We start from the raw sequence: 9,915 nt of genomic DNA, 5'->3' as shown, positions 1-9,915 counted from the left end.
AGTGAATTAGGTTCCAAGATAGATTAACTTGGACTCATAAACACAATCTTGAGTGTCACAAAATGATGGTACCTTACATTGAAAATAGATCTAAGTACATACTTATATAGCTTTTGGATGGTTTCACTCTTCCACACTGTGCTTATGGGATTTATGACCTCTCTTTCTAGAGCATACATATTTGTCTATCTTCTAGCCTCTTCAGGGCCAAGAATCAATTGCTATTCTCAACACTGCCCCTCAAATGATGAGTCTCTACCCTTGCTAGCTTTTTCCCCCTCTACATGCAGACATGGACCAAGAGACTAGCTCTTTCGCAGCCTAGACAAGTTAAGGCTTGAAACTTTGCATTCTTGGTAAGGGTTTTAAATCCACTATGGGAAACAAATCCACTTAGGGAATTCAAGATCCTCTATGGGAAAAAACATTTTGTTGGTTTGTAGCAGCGAAAAATATTTTCTTCATCCTTTTTGTTTTGTTGCTTCTTTGGCAACCTTTGATCTTCTTCTTGGTCTTATGTTCTTCATCTTTGACTTGTTCTTCATTATCTTGTGCTCTAGTCTTCTTTGTGAGGTCCTTTTGGTCTTCTTTCTCAGTGATTTTGAGATGGATAAAAACACGTACATTGATGTAGCTTGACATGACATAAACCTTGGGATACATAGATTTGGCTTTTGACTTTTCATGGATCTTAGGATACATAGCTTTTGAGTCATCATGGGTATTGCAGTGCTTTAGGCATACAAGATGAATACATTTCCTTTTGAATAGCTCTTGGGCTTGGAATACGTGGATTGATAGCACATTAACATTGGATTGTCTTCCAAGGTGTGCATGGTGCAAATAGATCATCTATTCTCTGGGAAGGTCTACCATTAATGCAAGATATAGAAAGAAATAACCAAGTGCACATAAAAAGAAAATGTAGCTAATCATTGCTCCTACAAGAAGAACAAAGTAGATGCCAATCTTACTTAAGCAGCCACCAAAACCTAACCTAGCAAGATTTTTACCATGAGTAACACATGAACAACAGCAAGTCTGCAAGGCAGTAACCGGCATCAAAGCCCTATATCCACATTGCATAAGTGGGAAACAGTAAATCCTCCAATGATACCCTGCCTATTTTGGACCCAGGGATCCAATGTTGGATAGCAGCAGGGATAGACTCTTTGGAAAAAGATTCATTGCATCATGTTTAGTAGAGTCATTCAAGCCAATGATCACCTCACAAGTGCCTTAAATTGCTCCTCCAATATCTCCGATTCATTGGAGAGACATTGACTTTTTTCTTCTCTTCCATCTTTGATCGAAGAGGGATTCAGCTCCATTGGTAATGCATGACCATTGCAATGACTTTTCCCAACACTACGATCAGGAATCTCCACACTTCCTCCATTTAGTGACCCGGTGTCGTGACGCTGCGCATCTACCACTATAAAACCTGAGGGCGGAGTTTTTTGTCAATATTTTGGACTCTTCAGTCAGCGTCATTATGAGTTTATTTTTCGTTGTGTGTTTCTTTTGTGTTTGCATCTGCATGATGCACAAGCACGTGTAGTTAGGCTAGGCACAAAATCTTCAATGCATTCATAATTTTTTGTGTGGAGAATCGCTCGCTTGATTGCATATCATAGATTGAAAATTTTGTATTTCCTTAAAGCATGAGTGATTGGGCACGAAGTTCTTTTCTAAAGCATGATCTTTGATAGGGTACATTGCATGGAAGAATAGGTTCATGTGAAGAGAACATTCATTTTGAAGGACTCAAGGGTTAGTACATCAAAATGGAGCTTATGAAGGAACGAAGTTGAAGGAAGTATCAAAGACAATTAGACACAAAAAGTTGTTCCACCCAGTCCTTATACCACCATTAAATGGCAGAAAAGGTACTCAATGTCATAAGAAACAACTACCTAGGCCAAGATCTACTCGTGCACTTGTTGGTATTGGGGAAAAGCATTGGAGAATCTAGAAGATCTGAGGGAAGAGATGGAAGTGCATGGCTTTGTCAAGAATGTGATTAAGAAAGGTTGCTTCATATCCCTTTCACAACATATAGATGCGAAACTTCCAATGCCTTCATAAAGGATCCAACTGGCTGCTTCCTCCTAGGAAGCTTGAGAAAGGAAGGATTGTGGATAGACGTGTCACTTAAGTATCTACAATGGAAGGGATAGAGAACTCAAAATCCTTATTGGTGATTGACATGGGAATTCCATAGTTGGTGTGGTTTGAGCAAGAGGAATCATTTGGACTATTAATTGCTATTGTGACATGGCGAGCACTCAAAACAAATCACAACATGACGTAATCTATGATGGAGATCAAAAACAAAATATGAAACCTCAAATAAAAGTGACAACCATGATGCTTTAGCTTTTTTGGAAGTTAAAGAAAGCCATGGTGCTGATTATATAACCGGGGGGAGTCGAAGCTTTGACAGGAGTCGACGAAAAGCTAAAAAAGACGACAAGGAGGACGTTGATGGTGAGCTCGGAGATTGTGATTTCGTCATCGTAAGGGACGCTACTACCAGAAAAACTCCGAGGCAAAAGACGTTGTTGTCTCTGAGGGTGACGGACGACGGCGGACTAAGAGGGGTGAACTCTGAAGATGCTGCAGAATGAAGGGACGGAAAGAAGAAGTGATGATGGATATCAATGAGCTTTGTTGCAGCGAAAGACGAAAAAACGACAATTGTGAAGTGAAGGTTATTTGAGTTGATTGTGATGATAAACAAAAACCATAATTTTGAATGAGCTTATTGTTTTGCTCTTAGTTTTGAGATTTATCTTATTCATGTCTAAAAGGGACGCTTCAAGTTTGCTACTATTTGTATACTTCAGAAGAGAATCTTGAATACAAGATTGATGTTATGCTAATAAAATATGTTGGCACACACCTTCAACTCTACAGACTTAAAGAAGAACATGCTCATCTAAGATAAATTGATGAATCGTGATTCTTTTTTCTCCATGTAAACCCCGCGTGAATCCCGTGCGACATCTGGTGAACTCGACATGAAAGCGTCGCTTCTGATTGTCGAGATGGGAGACTCTTCGAATACTCCACCCACTGCACCATCAAGTGCTTCGTCCTTTTCGACCGATGAGATGAAGAATTTATTTCAAACTCTATCTTCGACTATTATGATGCAGAATCAATAGATGCAGTTATCTATGCAACAACAGTAGCAGCTACATCAACAATAATTTGATCAACAATGAATGCTACATCAAGAACAAGAGGATACACATGGAGCAACCAAAGCGATCGAGGCCGTGGTAAGTGAATGTAAATTATTTGATGGCTGGAATGTCTCAGTTTATCTTAAAACTTTTGAAAGCCAGATGTGCTTCTTTGGGGTTCCTACCAACTGGAGCAACTATTTCTTACGGCTTGTCACACCTGCTTTGCGGGTTAGACTCGATTGATTTATTTGTGCAAGATTCAAATTGGAATGTCTACAAGAAGGCACTCAAAGATGAATATTGGAATGTCTACAAGAAGGCACTCAAAGATGAATATTTCCTGGAGGATTATGGTATTGCTACTCGAAAGGCATTTAGGGAATGGGTCTGTCAACCCAACAAACGTCTTGTTGCTTTCGAGTTATTGTGTGAGTTTGATGAACGTTTCAATCAGTTGGATACACTTGAACAAAGAGCCCTAAACTCAGAGAAAGTGGAGTTATTCTTGCAAGTGGCTGATCCTGCACTTGAGGACGAATTGGGAGAGCTTCTTGAAGACCGTACGTAGCCTATGGGATTGAAGACAGATTGGCAAGATGCCGTTGATGTGGTCTCCACATTAACAATGAGGTGAAGATGGAAGGCTCACCTACAAAATGATATGCAAACTCCCCTAACAATGTCTACTCCTACCTTCACTTCTCCTACTGCTCCTTCCTCTTCCTCTCCTACTTCACATCCCATGTCTATGCCTACTTCTATGCCTATGTCTATGCCTATTACTGTGGCAGTTGTCTGGCCAACTGCCAAACCAACTGTTGAAGACATGGTGGAAGAAAATTCAAAGAACTTGAAGGATCTTCAGATAAAGATGGCCATAAGAGATCAACAACCACTTACTCTAGCTCCAACTTTTGTCCCATCCTCTTCTACTCCTATGAAGTCTTCCAAAAATGATAGTATTCGTTATTGCATATGGTGCGATAGTCTAGACATGAGCGTAAGGACTGTCAAGACTTTGAGGAGGCGAAAAGATTGAATTTGGTGGTGGAAGGATAGGATGATATGTTTTGGAGACACATCGCAACCACTCAAAACAAATTTCGTCAAAGGAGGTATGAAGAAATTATTGGAGGAAACTCTCTTATGTTCTTCTTATGCAAAGCAAGAGACATCAAGAGAAGCTCTTGCCTATGGTCTTCAATTGGAGCAGTTATCGAAAGATAAGTCTCCTTTATGGTCCTATGCACTGCACGTAGGAAAGAGAGGTAAAGCTTCTTCATCTGAACTTTCATTCATAGGAGATGCAATTAGAAAAGGAACTGGATGGAATGATCACGTAGATGTCGTCTCTATCTATGCTTATATTGCAAAATCTCAAGGATTTGAAGCACTTGTTGAAGAAAAGCGTAAAAGAGATAATGATCAACTTGAAGGATCAAAGAAAGCAACTAGGAGGAGTGAGCCAGTTCTTCAGCCTTCTTCTTCAGGACTGGAGCAGAGTATGGCTGACGTTCAAAAGCCAAAAGTGCAAGAAAACCAAAAGGCCCCAAAGTTAAAGGATTCGAAGCCGAAGAAGCAACCTAGCAACCTGTATACAAGTTGTTATCCAACATCGAGACTTCTAGAGACTTGAAAAAGGTACTTGAGGATCGAATTCTCAATTGCAAAATTGAATTTACACTTGGAGAAGTTTTGGGGATTGCCAAGAGAGAGTTCCATGATGTTATCATTGACATCATAAAAAGAAAGCGCCAAATTATTGAAGACCCATCGCAAGATATGATCCATCGAGAGGCTTTAGCTATTGCCGAGGCTATTCTCTATGGATTACAGATTGAGGAGGTTGATTCTGAAGAAGAGATCATCAAGAAATCTATAGACGGAGCTCTATGTATGCAGTCCAAGAAGTCCCTTCATCCTTTACTTCAGTCTGTGCAGTATAATGAGAGCAAAGATGCGCCTAGATTGGTGCCTCGTAGCTATTTTTCTCGAAGTCACTGGGCTCATGCGACTACAAAAACTGTCGTCAAACTTGGTGAGACTGAGACTCCTTGTATTGCACTTTTGGATGATGGTTCTGAGATTAATGTAATTGTGTGAGGTTTATATGATACTGGTAGATGGCCAGTTGATGTTGATCATGGTTGGCGCACACGTGCAGCCAACAACACTGCAGAGGATTTATATGCTGCTTGCCCAAATCTGAAGATTTCTATTGGAGATGTGGGTGAGTCGTATCATTTCTTTGTACAAAAACTGAGTCTTGGATGGAGACTAAGGTTCTAGATGATGGATTTGCCTATGCACGGATCCAAAGCAAGGATGGGAAGAGAGCTATTCAGTTCATGACTATTTGTATTAATCATCAGCAGAATAAATATTCTTTGAGGGATTCTCCTCTTCTAGTAGGAGATCCGGATTTTTGCTAGGTAACATTGTCTTACGAGACGATGGTGGTACGAGTCAAGGAAAGCTCTCGTCTCAACGACAATTTTTCCTCATGTGTTTATGGTGTATCCTCTAAAAGTACTTTGTGTTTTTAGCATATTTTTGATATGCCTAGAGCTGCCAGGAAGTATGTAAAAAGGAAAGAAAAAGAATTAGTGATTGCAGGTGTTTTGCAGGAAGAAGACTAGATAGATGGTCTCTATGATGGCCTTTCATGCTCAGATGCCATGGAAGAACTTTTGGTTTTGCTAAATGCTAACAATCAAGAGATGTCATATGTCTTATAGGTTCATTCTCTGGTGATGCATTGTGAGATTGATGATTTATGCTTCAAAAGAATTTGGGTGCTGAGGATTCTCAGCAAAAAGAATTCATTGTTGACATATTTCAGTAAAAAGATTTGGGTATTGCTGTTTATACACAGCAAAATTTGTGCTTACCAGGGTATTTTTATCAAGGGATGAAATTTGCAGATCATAGCAATGAAGCCAGAGTTCAAACAAAATATAAGATAGTTGACAAGAAGGTTCGACCAGTTGCAGGACTGCTACCTTTGGACAATGATGAGATGATTACACGAGCTACTATGCAACTTCCTTTGCAGTGAAGCCAGAGTTCAAAAAAAATTTAAGACATTTGAAAAAAAGGTTCGACCAGTTGCAGGACTGCTATCCTTGGACAGTGATGAGATGATTACAAGAGCTACTATGCAACCTTCTTTGCGAGATCCTGTAGGTATTGGACATAAGTTTTCAGCTGAGACATTGAAAAAGATGAAGATTGGGACCGAAGATTTTCTACTTCTTGAAGAGGTAAGATGTTTTGAAGAGATGTTATGCAGACATGAAAAATCTTTTGGTTTCTTTCCACACGAGATTGGATGCGATGATCCTAGGTTTGTGACACCTATGGTTATTTTTACCATTCCGCATGTCCCTTGGAATCTACGGCCTATTCTTGTGCCGAGGGCTCACTTGCCCAAACCAATAGAGCTTTGAATGAGCCGATCAGGATGGGAATTCTAGAGCCATCTTCAGCTCCAAATTCCAACAAGTGGTTCACAGTTCCTAAAAAGAATGGGACACTCAGATTCATACAAGACCACCTACAGCCAGTAAACAAGGTCACTATTCGAAATGTCGGTACATGACCTATTGTGGATGATTTTGCTGAGGCTTTTACTGGTCGTGCTATCTATTCCCTTGGTGATCTTTATTCAGGATATGATCAGTTCCATCTTGCCCTTGAAAGTAGAGATTTGATTACGATGAAGACACCTCTAGGCCTTGTCCGAATGTGTATGCTTCCATAAGGAGCTACTAATTCGGTTGCTCATATGATGAATGGGATGAACAAGATTCTGCGAGATTTTATTCCTGAGCTTGCTATGCCTTTCATTGATGACTTACCTATCAAGGGATGTTTGGAAGAAGGTAAAAATGATTCTTTAGATGATCATGGACGCAGATTTTTTATGGCTTCACATATTAGAGATGTTGAGAAGATTATTTGCAAATTGGAAGAAGTGAATTTGGGTCAGGGTTGAAGTCTATTTTTGGTGCCAGATAACTTTTAATTGTTGGTCATATGTGTGGATATTATGGTAGAATGCCTTCTCCTGTGAAGGTTGATGCCAAAGAAAAGATTGTGGAGACTTGTTCCTCTACTTCAGAGGTTTGCAGGTTTCTTGGAGCTTGTGTGTTTTATCTTATTTGGATTCCTCACTTTTCTCATATTGCAGATGATCTTTATCATCTCTTGAGAAAAGAACAACATTTTTCTTGGGAGATAAAACATACTAAAGCCATGCAGAAATTGAAGAAATTATTGAGAGCCTACTCCGACTCTTCGAAAGGCAGATTATGAGTATGGAAGACCTATTGTGCTTACTATTGATACTAGTCCTATTGGCATTGGATGGGTTGTTGGCCAATATGATGCAGATGGGAATAGGTATGCTATTCGGTTTGGGGCAAAAAGTCCTAAATGAGCGACAACAAAGGTATCCACAAGTTAAAAGAGAGCTCTTGTGTAACGTGCCCGCCCCTCAAATTGTGGGACACGTCTTAGCAGTCCATTGAGAGATATATACAGAAGACGCCGCCCAACACTCCCAAGGAATGACACAAGGTTTGCCAACTAGGGTCTCTCGAGTCTGGCCCACAACATCTGGCCGTTCCCACTAGGATCGGTCTAGGTTCCTAGCCAACATTGTCTAAGGTCATAGACCAAATTTTTCCTAACATTTCTCGTTAACATTTCCTTTGAGGAAAGCTCTCTGCTAACCGAGACCACCCTTCCATAGGATAGACCCATTGGTCACATCCACCATGCTTCCCTCGGGGGTTGTTTTAGCTATCTAATTACCTACCACATTATGTTGACACATAAAAGCAGCTTCCTTAATTAACCCGTTAAACACAGGTTCCTTTATGTAATTTAGGGCACTGACATGAAAGCAAGATAAAACAAGATCAAACACTTCATTAACTTATCTTCAGATTAATATTTGTCTCCCGCCCATACAAGAGAATTAAGTGTTCCTTTCTGCCTCTGCAGAAAAATCCTTCCGTCTCCTGGTAACAAAACTCGAAGGTTTATCCTACCAAGATTCCGCCTTGTAACTAGTATCAAGGCCTCGAGATCCCATTTGGAGTCACGTAAAACACTTGTGTAGGGCTTGGAGGCATTAGGATTTACGGCCAGAGCCCCCATTCGCACCCAAGCATCCTCCTATGCCAAGTAATTTCCACGGAGAGACCTCTCACGGCGGGTTCGGTCCACATTCTCGGCTTAGATTCACAACCCCTTTGGTTAGGGTTTGGCAGTTCGTGGGGGGGGGGGGGGGGGGGGGGGGTAGCTAGCGCCATCCTTCCTTAATTGTCCCTTTAGGAAATCAACCACAGCTGAAGCAACCAGCTTAAGAACAATTACTACGGAAAACATTCCTTTGGTTTCCATGGCAATTAGTCATCTCAGACCTGGCCATGCAATCATCAAACACACCCCACTTGGGTTAACATCCAAGACCACATTAACAAACAGTTGAATGCACACGCTCTTGCTTTAAAGCATCGCAATACCATTGCATGTACAATCAAAAATTTAACTTGGATGTATCAAATCACCTGCTCAAGGGATTTACAACCTTTTCAAACAACTAAGCATAACTTGGGTCAACAATCCATTTAGGGTTGGTCACCAGCTTCAATTAAGTTAGGAGCATATCCATTTGCGATAGTCCACAACATGATTGATAAAACAATTCGCAGGCAATTATACTTATTCCTAATGCACCGGATCTCATGAAGGTCTAGGTTTCCACCCATCGGAAACTATCATTTCATGTGTTTCTTTTAGTCATGATCATGAAGCATACATTCTAAATGACTATTCATGCATTGAACTGGGTTAAAACCTATTATTTTATGTGAAATAATGTGAAAACCTTATCATTTTATGTGTGTAAAAGCTATCATTTCATGCATATAAACTTATACGAACTCCATACTCTATCATTTCACGCATGCAACCTAGCGCCTAAGACTCGTCCATGTTCCATGCATGTAGCTAACCCCTTCATTCCTTTCACGAGAAATAAAATGTAATTAATTACAAAGCTTAAAGAACTTGGGTTTGATTTGTGATCGTAGGGGCATTCGTCACATTGATCGCTCCGCTTGCCTCTCCCGCATTACCGGTACCAACGGTAGCTTTGGCACCTACGCTTCCCACGACTTTCTTCTTGGGAGCCATTTGCCCCACGGAGATTTGACAGTCCGGACCTCGACGGATTTCAAGATGACAGGCTTGAGTAGGAACGGTCGTTAGATAGGGGTCCTTTGCCAAAAGGCTGGCTTCACGAACGCGACTCCTCGAGGCTACACACCAACTCTCACTCCCTCTCTTTCTTTCTCTTTCTCTCTCTCTCTTCTCCTTCTTTTCCTCTTCTTTTCTCTCTCTCTCCTGTTCCTCTTCCTCTTCTACTTCTATCTCTCTTCTTCTCCTTCTTCTCTTCTTTTTCTCCCTCTCTCTCACTACTTATCTTCTTCTTCTTTTCTCTTATTCTCTTATTCTCTTCCTCTACTCCCTCTCTTCTTCCTCCCCTTCTCTTCTTCTTCTACTTCTCCTCTTCTGCTTCTACTTCTCTTCTTCTTCTCCTTCCCCCTTCTCTCTCTCCTTCTCTTCTTCTCTCCCTCTCCTCTTTTTTCTTCTCTTCTCCTTCTTTTCTTCTTTCTCTTCTCCCTCTTCTTCTCCCTCTTCTTCTCCC

The sequence above is a fragment of the Lygodium microphyllum genome, chromosome 13 (assembly GCF_053477565.2).
Source record: "Lygodium microphyllum isolate KBCC chromosome 13, Lygodium_microphyllum_v1.1.10, whole genome shotgun sequence".
NCBI lineage: Eukaryota > Viridiplantae > Streptophyta > Polypodiopsida > Schizaeales > Lygodiaceae > Lygodium > Lygodium microphyllum.
This window is presented reverse-complemented; position numbering follows the sequence as displayed.